A 16277-nucleotide genomic window follows, 5' to 3' on the forward strand; every position below is an offset into this window, starting at 1 on the left:
TATAAATACCATATAAATGATGTGGAAAAATTGAAAATCTGCAAAATTTAACAAAATACTAACATTTAACCTATCTCTATAGAAGTATGAATAAATAGAGTGAATGCATAATTTAATAGGAAAAGAGTTTGTCTGTGTTAGCATAAGCGGATCACTTAAACCTGCACTGTCCATTGCGGTAGTCACTAGTCTCATGTGGCTATTTGAATTTAAATTCATTAATAAAATTAAAAATTCAATTCCTCAGTCATAACAGCCAAATTTCAAGTGTTTGCTGGCCACGTGACATAGTGGCTCCTGTACTGGGCAGCACAGATATATAACATTTCTGTCATCACCCAAGGTTCCATTAGACAGTGCTAGTTTACTGCACCAAAGCTCCATTTTCCATTTTCAACGAAACAAATTCCTTTATTTCTTTTCTGATTATAAAAGCAACACATACCTATTATAAAAATCTCAAACAAAACCCAAGTATAGGTAGTAGATATAAAAGTCCTTCCTTAACCACTTTCCTGTCTAAAAATTGAATCTGATGCCCACCAAAAACTTTCAGATTGTGAGAGTAAAGGAGTGGTCTCATCATTTTCATTAGAATTATAAAGCTAGTTTTTTTTTTTTTTTTTTTTTTCAAATTGTGCCTTTCTTTAATAATATGTATCCTTCCACACACCACTTTTTTGTGTCCACTGTGAGCCTGGCTCTGCTCCAGGGCCTGTGCTTTCTGAAATGGAAGCCTTGCTCTCTGCCCACAAGGGGCCTGAGGACCCAGGAGAAGACAGATCACTGGACTGCGCACATGGTGAGTCCCCTGCTGGGTTATGCATAGGCTGTAAGGGTAGTCGAGGGGGCATATCTTTCAGCCTGAGCAAATTCAGCACTACCTCTCAGCTATGGTCAACAAACTGCTGTCTCTCCTGGGCCTTATCCATTGATGATTCATTCCTAGAGACTCATTGGTCCACCTGCTATGGGCAGAATTGACCCTCTCAGGTAGCAATGTAACACTAGGGAGTATTATCTTGTTAGGAGGGCAAACTCTGAGCTGGCAAAGGAAGTTGCCAAGGGCTTCTTTTTTTTTTTTTTAATTGGGGTATAGTTGATTTACAATGTTGTCTTAGTTTCTGCTGTACAGATAAGTGAATCAGTTATACATATACATCTATCCACTCTTTTTTAAGATTATTTTTCCATATAGACCATTGCAGAGTATTGAGTAGAGTTCCCTGTGCAATATAATATATGTTTTTGTTTGTCAGAGAACATATGTATGCATTTCTAGTGGGTAAATACTTGAATGGAATTCCTGGGCTGTTGGGCACATATATGTCCAGCCTTTGTACAAATTACTAAAGATTTTTTCAAAGAAATTAGACCAACTTATACCCCACAAGCAACATATGGGAGTTCAGGTTGCTTTATGACCTAGCCAGCACTTGGTTGGGTCCAGTTTTAGGTAGCAAGAGATAATTAATGAGAAGATATCCAATAAGCCAAACAAAACCATGTATTAATACTAGATTATTTGTACTAGCAGTATTTGTAAAACCCCAAACTGGAAACACTCATATGTCCATCAAGAGTAGAATGGATACACGTGGTAGATTCATACAGTGGAACACTACTGCAATGAAAATGGATGACCTACAACTCCACGCCACAATATGACCACTGCTCACAAACAACGCTGAGTGGAAAGGCAGATGAAGTGGACATACTATATGAATCCATTTAAAATGTACAAAAGTCATCTATGCCACTAGACATTAGGGTCCTGGTTATACTTGGGGCAGGGAGTGGCAAGGCGGAAGCCCAGGGAGGGTGTCTGGGAGGCTGGTCAAGTTCTGTTACTTGATCTGAGCACTGGCTACTTAGGTGTGTTTAGTGGTAAAAATTCATTGAGCATACACTTACTTATACTCTTCTGTATGTATATTATACTTTAGGAAAAAAATTTTTTAAACACTGAACTCATTACATCCTTCCTCAGATTGTTCTGCTTTCTCTATTTCTTATCCTACTGCATGGCTCCACTATTCACTACCACCCCATCCAGAAATCTGGGACTCCTCCTAATCACCTCTTTTTCCTAAACCCCCATAGGGAAAGTGAAGTCGCTCAGTCGTGTCTGACTCTTAGCAACCCCATGGACTGCAGCCTACCAGGCTCCTCCATCCATGGGATTTTCCAGGCAAGAGTACTGGAGTGGGGTGCCATTGCCTTCTCCGCCTAAACCCCCATATCCAGTGTCTATTACAGGCCATCTTTCCTCTCCACCCCCACTGCCACTTCCTGTTTTAGGCCCCCACCCTCTCTCCCCTAAAGAGAGACCTTGCCTCATCCATCCTCTATGCTGTCAATGGGATAGAAGGCAAACCTGATTGTGTCATCTGCTCCAAATCCTTTGGTAGGTTCCTATTATCATCGCCCCAGTTTCACATCTGACATAAGTTGTATGACTGCATCCCTCCACTTTTCATCTCTAAAATGGGTATAATAGTAATGTGTCCTTTAAGTTTCCATGATCTATCTCCTGCCTATCTCTGCAGATTTATTTTTTGCACTCTCTAATATTTGAGTTCATCAAATGTGCCAGGCTGTTTCATGCCTGTATGCCTTGGTGCATGATTTCTTGGCCTCAAATGCCTTCCCCTCCCAACTTTTCTGCCTGCTTATCCCCTTCCCTATGAAGAGGACCTTTTCAGTCCCTCACATAGAACTCACCACTTGCTCTGGCCTTTGTGTCCTATGTCTTTCTTGTCCACCGGTACAGTTATTGAAATTGATAGAAAAGATGGCTCATAATGACTGGTCCCAAAGCATTCATTCATTAATTTTCATTGAGCATCTAATATATTCCAGGTCCAGCTTTAGGCACTGGGGATATAGAAGTAAACAAAGCAGGAAAAAACACCTGCCCTTCTAGAACTTAGGAGTCTAATGTGGGTGGGGGGAAGGTTAGGAGATAGAGAATGAATGAATAAAATATATAGTACATAAAAGAATGGTGACTATTGTAGAGAAAAATAAAGCACAGAGATATGGGAGGTAGGGGGAAGGGACTGGGAGTGGTACTTTGGGGCTTAGGGAAGGTTTCACTGAGAAGGTGATGTTGGAGCAAAGACCTGAGGGAGGTGAGATACCTGTGGACAGAGCCAATAGCATGTAAAAACCTCAGGTGGGTGGGTGCTTGGCATGTTGTCTAGGGGAGAGATGATGGCACCTTGGACACAGGGTGGTAGCAGAGGAAGTGATGAGAAGCGGCTGGATTCTCACTGTCTTTGGAAGGTAGTGCCCACAGGATTTGCTGACAAATGAAGTGAGTGTGAAATAAAGAGAGGAGAGGTTCAAGGCTGGAGCACCTGGGAAGATAAAGCCACCATTTACTAGGGGAGGAGAAGGCTCTAGGGGGACAGGGATTTGGGCAGATGGGATAGAGATGTTCTGAGAGGCCTATGGGACTGTTGATGCAGAAGGCACTCAGCTCCACCCCATCCTCAAGACCTGCTGGGTTGGCAGAAAGGCTCTGGGAGACCAAAGGTGAGGTGAGTCGGTCACTAACAGAGTGGCCCTAATAACCAGGTCAGATTGGCCTGGAAGCCATGTCCTGTCACAGGAAGAGGGTCTACACGGCTGCAACTGAGCAAACCCAGATTTCAGATGAAGCCCATAATGGTCACAGAGTTCAGGGCCTTTGAACTAGGTGGGTCCTCAGGTGCGCCCCCAGAGGGCTCTGAATTGCACTGCATGGCAACAGAACAGAAGGCAAAAAGGAAAGGGCAGAGCGAGGAGGGGTTCTACCTGTGGAGAGGAAGAGACCCAAGAGGGAGGCCTGCTTGCAGAGCTGCCATCTGTGTTCATTCAGATTGCTGCCTTTGTTTCCCTGCCTGGGCTCCTCTCCCCAGAACGTGTTTGTCTGTAGGCAGCCTTGGGTCCTGAGGCACCAGATCTTATGGAAATGAGCAGAGAGAGAAGGAACAACAAGCCTTTTACAGGAAAAGCTGTCACCAAGGGAGCAGCAACGTGGCTGCTGTCATCCCTGAAATGATTTAATCATCCCAAGCTGGTGAACAAAAGCAAAAAGCGTGTTTGGTGACAACTTCTTATAATACCAGAAAATAACACTGTTGGGATGAGAAAAACAGGTCAGCCCTTAAAGGAAAAAGGACAAGATTTCACTTACATGGTTGCCTATTTTTCTCCCCACTCAGATCATCTTTGGGGTTCCTCCAGGTTACAGTTTTCCACCAGAGGGTCTGCCCCTCACCAGCCTTAGATTTTGGCAATACGAGAGCATTCTGCCCTTTTGCTCAAAGGGCCACTCTGTAGGGAAACACTTGTTACCACAGCCAGAAAATTCAAGCATGCCTATTTCTCAAAATGCAAACCCAGAAAGCAAAGTGTGCATTAGACACACTTAGGAAAGACTATTTCAGTTTGTTTGATTGGCTCTTACTAAATATGGAGTTTTCCTTCCCATGGAAACAGGTGAAGCTGAAGAGAAAGGCATAAAATTATGAATGATAGAAGCTGTCTATAACTAGCTTCCAATCTACTTGAGAAATAAGAATAAGACGTAGCAGGCTGCAGTAATGTCCCTCTGGTGAAGAAGAAAGAAGGAAATTGCTTCTGGTATGAAAGTGTTACTATTTTAAGCAACAGACATATTCATGGGTAAATCTGTTATCTGTACATGCTTCAACACAGATGAATCTCAAAAACATATGCTAAGTGAAAGACAAGAGACCATATGTTGTATGATTCCATTTAAATGAAATGTAAGAAAAGGCAAATCTATAAGAAGAAAGTAAATCGGTGGTTGCCAGTGACTTGGGGGAAGGGGAAATGGGGAGTGAGCACTTAATATCTACTGGTTTCTTTGGGGGATGATGAAAATGTTCTAAAGTTAGATTGTGTGCTCCACAAATCTGTAAATACACTAAAAACCATTGAATTGCACACTTTAAATGGGCAAATTTAATGGTATGTAAATTACATCTCAATAAAGCTGCTTTGAAAAAAAAAATCTGCTATCCCTGATGCTAACACACCAGCAAGGAAGGACACACACTCACCTGTGAGATGAGGCTTAGTGATTTTTTTTTAACTTGTTTTTATATAATAGCCACAACCAAACAGTGGAACAATATACTTTAGTAAGATGGATGTTTTAAAAATCATCCTCAGCATTGAATCCAAAATGTATAATGGAAGATAAATAGAAGCCTGAGTTGATGGGTCCTTAAAGAGACACAGGTAGTGCTTTTACTATAATGATATGTGTATTCCGAAATGACCCTTCATCCAACACACAAGTGGAGTTAATCTATTTACCTTATTTCCCCATAATAAGGAGCCACTGCAGCCATGGGACAGAAACAGCAGAGTAAATTAGACAAAGATCCTTTGTCTTCAGGCTCCCAGTTCTGTAGGATACAACTTTCCCCTGTGCAGCAGCCTTATTTCTCTCTCTGGAACTGTACCCTGATTAACTGCAGCAGTTGTATCCTGCTGTTTCTCTCTTGGCATACCCCTGTAGCTCAGGGTAGAGCACACCTAGGTTGCCAAGCCGAGTGTTGGGGCGGCTGCTTTCCTTTGATGCCTTGTGAGGGTGGAGGGCCTGGGTTATGTGTTAGGTGGATAAGAGATTTAAGTGTCTCAAGCCTATCTGCTGGACCACGTTCTATTCTGCCAGGACAGATGCGATTCTCTGTTCTTTGTGGAAATTTTTGGAGCTCCCCAGCCAGGCACAAACATTGATAAGCTATAGAACAGGAGAGAGTGTCCTGCTCTGTGCCTCCTGACAGTGTCTTTTATTACAGTTATCCCCTGACTGTGTGCATGTAATTGAAAAATGATAACCTTTTCTAGGGCTTATTCCCAGTTAGGGGTCATAAAACAAAGTTTTTAGAGTGGGCACAGCGAAAATAAGGATCTGCCCAGTGTGTCAAGTTCTTACATAATGTTTGGCCTATCATAGCAGAAACTCAGAAATGGATTCTTGAAATGACATCAATGGATTCTTGAATGAATCAATGGATGAATGAATCTCAATGCCAATCACAGGTAAGAGGAATCTGAGGGTGAGCCCTGTGGATGTCTGAGAACCAAGGGTATTGGGAGCTAAGTCTTGAAAGGTTCTGTTTAGATTTTCTTGCTGAAAAAAGAACAAGGAATAAAGGGAAAACAACAAACCCTTCGTGCTAAGTTGCTCCAGTTGTGTCCAACTCTTATGCGACCCTATGTATTGTAGCCACCCGGGAAGCCCTGATCCACAGGGCTTTGCAATTGCTATGCATATAAGTGAGAAGGAAGGACTCTTATTGCGGCTATTTCCCTTTGCTTAAGTGCCAAGCTCATCAGAGTTCAATTATAAGATAGTGAGGTTGCTAGAATTGCTCTTCTCCTGGATATAGAAAAAGCAAGAGAATTCCAGAAAAACATCTACTTCTGCTTTATTGACTATGCCAAAGCCTTTGACTGTGTCAATCACAACAAACTGGAAAATTCTTAAAGAGATAGGAATACCAGACCATCTTACCTGCCTCCTGAGAAATCTGTATGCAGGTCAAGAAGCAATAGTAAGAAATGTACATGGAACAATGCACTGGTTCCAAATTAGGAAAGGAGTACATCAAGGCTGTATATTGTCACCTTGCTTATTTAACTTATGTGTAGAGTACATCGTGCGAAATGCCAGGCTGGATGAAGTGCAAGCTGTAATCAAGATTGCCAGGAGAAATGTCAATAACCTCAGATAGGCAGATGACACCACCCTTATGGCAGAAATCAAAGAGGAATTAAAAGCCTCTTGAAGAAGGTGAAAAAGGAGAGTGAAAAAGCTGGCTTAAAACTCAACATTCAAAAAACTAAGTTCATGGCATTGGGTCCCATCACTTCATGGCAAATATGGGGAGACAATGGAAACAGTGATGGACTTTATTTTCTTGGGCTCCAAAATCACTGTGGATGGTGACTGCAGCCATGAAATTAAAAGTCGCTTGCTCCTTGGAAGAAAAGCAACGACAAACCTAGACAGCATATTAAAATGCAGAGACATTACTTTGCCAACAAAGGTCCATCTAGTCAAATCTATGGTTTTTCCAGTAGTCATGTATGGATATGAGAGTTGGACCATGAAGAAGGCTGAGCGCTGAAGAATTGATACTTTCAAATTGTGGTGCTGGAGAAGACTCTTGAGAGTCCCTTGGATTGTAAGGAGATCAAACCAGTCAATTCTAAAGGAAATCAACCCTGAATATTCATTGGAAGGACTGATGCTGAAGCTGAAGCTCCAATACTTTGGCCACTTGATGCAAAGAAACAACTGGTTGGAAAACACCCTGATGCTGGGAAAGACTGAAGGCAGGAGGAGAAGAGGACAACAGAGGACGAGATGGTTGGATGGCATCACTGACTCAAAGGACATGAGTTTGGGCAAACTCAGGAGATAGTGAAGCCTGGCATGCTGCAGTCCATGGGGGTGGGGGGCAAAGAGTCAGACACGACTGAGCAACAAGTGGGTATAGATGCCTCCACTTGGATGTAGGCTAAAATACTTGCTCTGTGAGAGACCTCAGATTGTGAGATTGCTAGAAATTGTTCCTTGTATGTAGGCAAAAACACTCACTCTGCCAGAACCCAGGACTATTCAGATCTTCAGTCTAATGCTCTCCCAACTGAGCTATGCCCTCTCAACGTAGCTTAGGAAAGGGTTTCTTGGAGGACAATTCCAATCCCTGGTGACTCAGATAATGAAGAATATGCCCGCAATGTGGGAGATTTGGGTTTGATCCCTGGGTCAGGAAGATCCTCAGGAGAGAAGGGAATGGCAACCCACTCTGGTATTCTTGCCTGTAAAATACCATGGACAGAGGGAGCCTGGAGGACTATGGTCAATGGAGTCACAGAGTCGGACACGACTGCACAACTAACACTTTCTTTCACTGGATGTAGGACTTCTCCTGCATGTAAGCTAAAACATCTGCTCTTTGAAAGAGCTCAGATCTCAAGGTTGCAAAAATTGTGCCTTTCCTTGGATATAGATGAAAACACTGATTCTGCTGGAATCTGGGTTCAAACCAGGGACCTTTAGATCTTCAGTCTAAATGCTCTGTCAACTAAGCTATTCCGGATCCCTAGTGAGCCCTGCCCTCAATGTATCTTAAAGAGTTTCTCAGAGGCGTCCCTGCTTCTTCATTGTAAGGGAACAATTGCAATGCCTGATGTATCAGATAGTAAAGAATATGCCTTCAATGCGGGAGACCTAGGTTCGATCTCCGGGTCGGGAAACTCCTCTGGAGAGAGGGAAATGGCAACCCACTCCAGTATTCTTGCCTGGAGAATTCCATGGGCAGAGGGAGCCTGGCGGACTATGGTCCATGGAATCACAGAGTCGGACACGACTAAGCGACTAACACTTTCTTTCACTGGAGATAGGACTCCTGGATGTAAGCTAAAACACTTGGTCTTTGAGAGAGCTCAGATCACGAGGTTGCAAGAAGTGTGCCTTTCCTTGGGATGTAGAGGAAAACACCTGCTTTCCTGGAAACCGAGATCGAACCAGGGACCTTTAAGATTTTCAGTCTAACACTCTTCTAACTGAATTATTCCAGTGCCTTGGCAAGCCCCCCCCGCCCCCTCCCGCCCCCCCCCCCCGGGGGGGTATCTTAAAGAGTTTCTCAGAGGCGTCCCTGTTTCTTCATTGTAAGGGAACAATTACAATGCCAGGTGGCTCAGATAGTGAAGAACATGCTCGCAATGTGGGAGGCCTGGGTTCGATTCCTGGGTTGTGAAGATCCCATGGTGAAGGGAATGGCAACCCACTTTGGTATTCCTGCCTGGAGAATTCCATGGATGGACCGAGCCTGGTGGACTGTGGTCCATGGAGTTACAGAGTCAGACAAGACTGTGCGACTAACATTTTCTTTCTCTGGTTGTAGGACTCCTCCTACAAATCCTCCTGTAAACTAAAAAACTTACTCTTTGCAAGAGCTCAGATTACGAGGTTGCAAGAATACCCACTACGGTATTCTTGCCTGGAGAATTCCATGGACAGAGGGAGCCTGGACGACTATGGTCCATGGAGTCATAGAGTCGGACACGACAGTGCGACTAACATTTTCTTTCACTGGATATAGGACTCCTCCTGGATGAAGCTAAAACACTTGCTCTTTGCCAGAGCTCAGATTGAGAGGTTGCAAGAATTGCACCTTTCCTTGGATGTAGATGAAAACAATAGGGGTGCCGGAACCCGGGATCGAACCAGGGACCTTTAGACCGTCAGTCTAAATGCTCTGCCAACTGAGCTATTCCTGACCCCAGCGAACCCCACCCTCAATGTACCTTAAGGAGTTTCTCAGAGGCGTCCCTGCTTCTTCATCTTAAGGGAACAATTGCAATGCCTGATGTCTCAGATAGTAAAGAATATGCCTTCAATGTGGGAGACCTAGGTTCGATCCCCGGGTCGGGAAACTCCTCTGGAGAGAGGGAAATGGCAACCCACTCCAGTATTCTTGCCTGGAGAATTCCATGGGCAGAGGGAGCCTGGCGGACTATGGTCCATGGAATCAGAGTCAGACACGACTGAGCGACTAACACTTTCTTTCACTGGAATTAGGACTCCTCATGGATGTAAGCTAAAACACTTGCTCTTTGAGAGAGCTCAGAGCGGGAAGTTGGAAGAAGTGCGCCTTTCCTTGGATGTAGATGAAAACAATGGCTCTGCCAGAACCCTGGATCGAACCAGGGAGCTTTAGATCTTCAATCTAACTCTCTCCCAACTGAGCTATTCCGGCTCCTTGATGAACGCGTCTCCTCCACCCCCCAACGTATCTTAAACAGTTTCTCAGAGTAGTCGCTGGTGTTTAATTGTAAACGAACAATTGCGATGCCTGGTGACTCAGATAGTAAAGAATATGCCTACAATGCGGGAGACCTAGGTTTGATTCCCAGGTCGGGAAGATCCTCAGGAGAGCGGGGAATGGAAAACCACTGCAGGATTCTTGCCTGGAGAATTCCACGGATAGACCGAGCCTGGTGGACTGTGGTCCATGGAGTCACAGAGTCGGACACGACTGTGCCACTAACATTTTCTTTCACTGGATATAGGACTCCCCCTGATGAAGCTAAAACACTTGCTCTTTGCCAGAGCTCAGATTGCGAGGTTGCAAGAATTGCGCCTTTCCTTGGATGTAGATGAAAACAACAGGGGTGCCGGAACCCGGGATCGAACCAGGGACCTTTAGATTTTTCAGTCTAAACGCTCTGCCAACTGAGCTATTCTGGAACCCTAGTAAGGCCTACCCTCAATGTACCTTAAGGAGTTTCTCAGAGGCGTCCCTGCTTCTTCATCTTAAGGGAACAATTGCAATGCCTGATGTCTCAGATAGTAAAGAATATGCCTTCAATGAGGGAGACCTAGGTTCGATCCCCGGGTCGGGAAACTCCTCTGGAGAGAGGGAAATGGCAACCCACTCCAGTATTCTTGCCTGGAGAATTCCATGGGCAGAGGGAGCCTGGCGGACTATGGTCCATGAAATCACAGAGTCAGACACGACTGAGCAACTAACACTTTCTTTCACTGGAATTAGGACTCCTCATGGATGTAAGCTAAAACACTTGCTCTTTGAGAGAGCTCAGAGTGGGAAGTTGGAAGAAGTGTGCCTTTCCTTGGATGTAGATGAAAACAGTGGCTCTGCCAGAACCCTGGATCGAACCAGGGAGCTTTAGATCTTCAGTGTAACCCTCTCCCAACTGAGCTATTCCGGCTCCTTGGTGAACGCATCCCCTCCACCCCGCAAAGTCTTAAACAGTTTCTCAGAGTAGTTGCTGGTTTTTAATTGTAAGGGAACAAATGCAATGCTTGGTGACTCAGATAGTAAAGAATATGCCCACAACACTGGAGACCTGGATTTGATTCCCAGGTCGGGAAGATCCTCAGGAGAGCGGGGAATGGAAAACCACTGCAGGATTCTTGCCTGGAGAATTCCACGGATAGACCGAGCCTGGTGGACTGTGGTCCATGGAGTCACAGAGTCGGACACGACTGTGCCACTAACATTTTCTTTCACTGGATATAGGACTCCGCCTGGATGTAAGCTAGAACACTTGCTCTTTATGAGAGCTCAGAATGCAAGGTTGTAAGATTTGCGCCTTTCCTTGGATGTAGATGGAAACAATAGGGCTTCCGGAACCTGGGATCGAACCAGGGACCTTTAGATCTTCAATCTAACACTCTCCCAACTGAGCTATTCAGCTCTCCAGTGAACGCAGCCCTCAATGTATCTTAAAGAGTTTCTCGGAGGGGTACTCTTTCTACCCTCGTATGATGTCTATGTCAGAAGCTTTCTCTAGCTCCTCTATACTTTAATAAAACTTATTACACAAAAGTTCTGAGCAATCAAGCCTCGTCTCTGGCCCTGGATTCAATTCTTCTCCTCCAGGGGCCAAGAATCCTGACGTCTTTGCATGATTCAGCAACAACCGGTCATCTTGGGGGCTTGTCTGGGATTCTTCAGGACAAGGTAAGGATGCTTGGAGCTCTAGTTCTTTGTTCTCCTAGTGAACAAGTTTTCTGCTGTACTTTACTAACTCTATTGTGTGCTTGCGTGAATGAATGAAACGTCCTGCATGAAGCAAGTGAGGAGCCCTGCTCTGTGGTTCCACAGTGACTTCATACGGCTTATGGCAGAAACATGTCGGGAGTTTATACCGACCTGCCAATGCCAAGAGGCACCCAACATCTCCTTTGGGGACCGACCAGAAATGGGCAAAGCATGTGGGCCGAACTCTCCTTTCTTGGTGAAACTTTTCAGTCTCTTTGACCATTTCATAACTCCTTGGGAAATTAGAAGTACTAACCTAATCTGTCGGATCATGGACTTTCAAGGGACTTGTGATCTATGTTGTTACCGTGTACTATGACTTAGGTCTCAAACTTGGAGTTGAGGAATTGGTAGTCAGGAAGCGCCTAGCCTCGCTAGGAATCAAAAGTTCGGAAGCTAGATGGAGCTCTAGCTACAAGAGCATCTCTGAGGTTAAAGGTTACTCGGATTGGAACTGCAATGGGGTTTTTCCCTTTGGTAGCCCTGGCTCTTAGTGGACTAAAGTAGGCTCTTACACTGGTGTGGTGACGCTTGGAAGGAACATCTCAGTTTTACGTTAGTATCGGTCTTATTGTAGTCAGGGATATACTCAGGGTCGTGCACAGGCACTCAGGTGACGAACGGTGCCCCAAGCGGTCTTAGCCTGGGAGGCATTCCAGAAGGTTACTCTGATTGCACCCCAGGTGGCATCAGAGGTAATGGTGAAGAGCTGGACGTCAGTTAGGGATGTCATCAGGTCTACCCCTGGTGCATCTCCACCCCGGCTTGGTGGTAGACCCAGGAGGGATGAGTACGACGCCTGCGTCAGTAAGGGACAGATTAAGTCTGACCAGGAAAGAAAGGCTTTGGTGTAAAATCTGTCTACACCCCTATCTAGAGCATGGAGGGACGCCTCCAGTAGAAAGATGGCACTGGTCACTTTTTTTTCTCTCTTACAGATGGGAGCTAACAATTCCAGCCTCACTCCTTTGGACTGTATCCTGAAAAACTGGATTTTTTGATCCCCAGGGTTTAAAGAAGATACACCTGGTCTTCCTATGTGATACTGCATGGCCACGGTATCCATTGGAGGATGGCGAATGGTGGCTGGTTGGAGAGTCTCTTAAGTATAATACTGTTTTACAATTAGACCGGTTCTGTACAAAACAAGGGAAGTGGGTAGAAGTAGCATATGTGTTGCCCTTTTTCTCCCTGTGAAATATGCCAGACTTATGTCCTAAGGGTACAGATTTGGGTTCGACTCCTTTAGCTCCCTCCTGTCCTCCTACTTTGCTAGATGAGATGGAGGACAGGAGACAAAGAGATAAAGAAAAGCAGGTTTCTCCAATCTATCCCTGGGATCGTATGTGCAGAGCAGCCAGAAAGACTGAGGAACAGCCACACAAGCTGTTGCCTCTTCATAAATCACCCACCAGGAGAAATAATCAGTCTATGAGAGTTAATAAGCCTTTTTCTTATCAAGAAATACAAAGACTCAAGGAGGATCTGGGAGACTATTTAGAGGACCTAAAAAATATATTAGAGCTTTTAAAGGTGTTTACTCTGCTTTATGACCTTACTTGGAAGGATGTGATGTCTACCTTGGGAAAAGCAGTTGCTTATGAAGATGAATGGTTTGGTAATGAATCAGTAGGGAAGAGGGAGGATGAGATAACCGCCCTCCCCACTGGGAATCAGACTGTCCCAACTACAGAACCAGACTGGGGCTACAACACAGCTAAAGGAAGATGGGATTGGTGTCATTTTGTCCTTTCAGTTCAGTTCAGTCGATCAGTCGTGTCAACTCTTTACGACTCTTTGCGTGAATTGCAAAGAATCAGGCCTTTGCAAAGAGCACTCCAGGCCTCCCTGTCCATCACCAACTCCTGGAGTTCACTCAAACTCACGTCCATCGAGTCGGTGATGCCATCCAGCCATCTCATCCTCTCTCATCCCCTTCTCCTCCAGCCCCCAATCCCTCCCAGCATCAGAGTCTTTTCCAATGAGTCAACTCTTCGCATGAGGTGGCCAAAGTACTGGAGTTTCAGCTTTAGCATCATTCCTTCCAAAGGACACCCAGGACTGATCTCCTTTAGAATGGACTGGTTGGATCTCCTTGCAGTCCAAGGGACTCTCAAGAGTCTTCTCCAACACCACAGTTCAAAAGCATCAATTCTTTGGCGCTAGGCTTTCTTCACAGTCCAACTTTCACATCCATACATGACCACTGGAAAAACCGTAGCCTTGACTAGATGGACCTTTGTTGGCAAAGTAATGTCTCTGCTTTTGAATATGCTATCTAGGTTGGTCATAACTTTCCTTTCAAGGAGTAAGCGTCATTTAATTTCATGGCTGCAGTCACCATCTGCAGTGATTTTGGAGCCCAAAAAATAAAAGACAAAATAAATTTTGTCCTTTAAACTATGGCAAATTGGCAAACATAGAACAGGAGAAGGAAGCTCCTGGTAAATTCCTAGATAGACTGAGAGAAGCCCTTCACAGATTCACTGAGATTGATCCAGAATGTGAAGAGGGAAAAGTGATCTTAAAAGATTTCTCACTCAGTCGGCTCCAGATATCTGCCGTAAGCTATTAAAATGGGCGTATGGACCAAATCAGTCTTTAGATAATCTGTTAGAACTGGCTCAGACAGTCTGTTATGGTAGGGAATATGAGGAAAAGAAAGAAAGGCAGAAAAAGACAAAGGAACAGGTGGAAGCCTTTCATAGCAATGGCTATGAAAACCATTCTTAAACAGCCTGAGACAAATGCCCAGAAGGACCCAGGTGAAAAGGGATGGGCTTGCTATTACTGTGGAAGGTAGGGGCACCTCAAAGGGGATTGCCCTCAGGCATCTAAGCCGCCCCTGGCTCCATGTCCAGTCTTCAAAGGACCACACTGGAAGAGAGACTGGCCCCAGAGGCCTAGGTTTCAGGGGTCAGACTCTCAAGATAATCAGGACTGAAGGTGCCTGGGGGTCCCCACACAAGCTCCCGTCCTAATTACACCTGAGGAACCCCAGGTATTAATAACTGTGGGAGGCTAATCCGACGATTTCCTTTTAGACACTGGGGCAACTTACTCCGTGCTTACTGAAGCCCCTGGCCCACTGGACGAGCCAAAAGATGGACCTGATAATCTATGTGAGCCTACTTCTGCTGACTCCAAAAATCCTGAGTCTGCCATTTGATCCTCAATACAATGCCTTCCTGTCCTGGGCTCACTCCTACACTGCATTCCACAATCAGTCTAACTGCTGGGTCTGCGGAGCACTCCCCTCTTCATCAGTGGAAGGCTTCCCATGGTGGACATCGCCACTTCAAGGAAAAGACTTTCTCCAAGTCTGTGAATACCTTGACAACAATCATATGTGATGCATCTTCTTAACCTGATGACATCTAACAATCCTAAAATGGACTGATTTAACTATGGACATATGGCTCAGACATAAAGCGTCTGCCCACAATGCGGGAGACCTGGGTTCGATTCCTGGGTTGGGTAGATGCCCTGGAGAAGGAAATGGCAATCCACTCCAGCACTCCTGCCTGGAAAATCCCATGGACGGAGGAGACTGGTGGGGTCGCAAAGAGTCAGACACGACTGAGCGACTTGACTTTCACTTTCAATGACTATTTTGCCTCGCATCTGGAACTGTGTAACTGGATTTGGTTGTAGTCACATGAAGGCTTTTAAGTTACAAATGGCGTCCAAGATCCTATGAGTGCCACAGCCTCCTCCAACTATTACTTGGGGCCCCTGGATCAGAGACCCTCAATGTGAGGGTTAGAAGAATATGTTGCGTCAACAATTTAGGGAACACACCCCTAAACAGCAGAAAGTAGTTATGGAATCAAAATGACACCCCTTTCCCTTGGCAACATAATTCTACTAAAAGAAAAGGGGGGAATGACAGAGTCATTTCCTAGGCAGGTTGGTAAGTCTAGGGGTACCCAAGGAGAGGGGGGTCTGGAATTCTTAAGGAGGAAGAAAGGACAAACTTTTCTTTCCTCTACATTCCTTAGGATTATGTATCCTGCCTGAGGACAGTCTCTGGATTAAACCTTCTGGCTAATTCTGTTATCTTAAAATGTAAATTATGGGAATAGGTCTGGTGAGGACTTTACAACCTCCAGACATTCTTTGGATTCATTGGAGAGTATATAACTCCATTGCTAACACTAGCAAGCAGGTACTCTTTCTCACCCACTTCTGATGTCTATGTCAGAAGCTTTCTCTGTCTCCTTTACACTTTAATAAAACTTTATTATACATACACACACACACACACACACACACACACACACACACACACACAAAGAGTTTCTCAGAGGCGTCCCTGCTTCTTCATTGTAAGGGAACAAGTGCAATGCCTGGTGGCTCAGATAGTAAACAGTATGCCCACAATGCGGTAGACTTAGGTTCGATCCCCGGGTTGGGAAGATCCTCGGGGTCAGGGGGGAATGGCAACCCACTCCAGTATTCTTGCCTGGAGAATTCCACGGAAGGACCGAGCCTGGTGGACTGTGGTCCATGGAGTCACAGAGTCGGACACGACTGTGCAACTAACATTTTCTTTCACTGGATATAGAACTTCTACTGGATGTATGCTGAAACACTTGCTCTTTGAGAGAGCTCAGATGGAGATATTGCAAGAAGTGCGCCTTTCCTGGGGATGTGGACAAAAACAGCGGC

The 16277-nt window shown here is 45.0% G+C and overlaps 4 non-coding genes across 4 annotated transcripts; all 4 read right to left on the minus strand.

Moving 5' to 3' along the window:
• Nucleotides 1–9244: 9244 nt before the first annotated feature.
• On the minus strand, nt 9245–9319 carry TRNAV-GAC (transfer RNA valine (anticodon GAC)). The gene has a single exon. It is a non-coding gene; the product is annotated as a tRNA-Val (tRNA).
• Nucleotides 9320–9724: 405 nt separating this feature from the next.
• Nucleotides 9725–9797, minus strand: TRNAF-GAA (transfer RNA phenylalanine (anticodon GAA)). The gene has a single exon. It is a non-coding gene; the product is annotated as a tRNA-Phe (tRNA).
• Nucleotides 9798–10213: 416 nt separating this feature from the next.
• TRNAF-GAA (transfer RNA phenylalanine (anticodon GAA)) lies at nt 10214–10288 on the minus strand. The gene has a single exon. It is a non-coding gene; the product is annotated as a tRNA-Phe (tRNA).
• Nucleotides 10289–11186: 898 nt separating this feature from the next.
• TRNAF-GAA (transfer RNA phenylalanine (anticodon GAA)) lies at nt 11187–11266 on the minus strand. The gene has a single exon. It is a non-coding gene; the product is annotated as a tRNA-Phe (tRNA).
• Nucleotides 11267–16277: the final 5011 nt, after the last annotated feature.

This window comes from Bos grunniens, chromosome X (assembly GCF_055505025.1).
Source record: "Bos grunniens cultivar Pamir isolate PY7600 chromosome X, Bosgru_T2T1.0, whole genome shotgun sequence".
Taxonomy (NCBI): domain Eukaryota; kingdom Metazoa; phylum Chordata; class Mammalia; order Artiodactyla; family Bovidae; genus Bos; species Bos grunniens.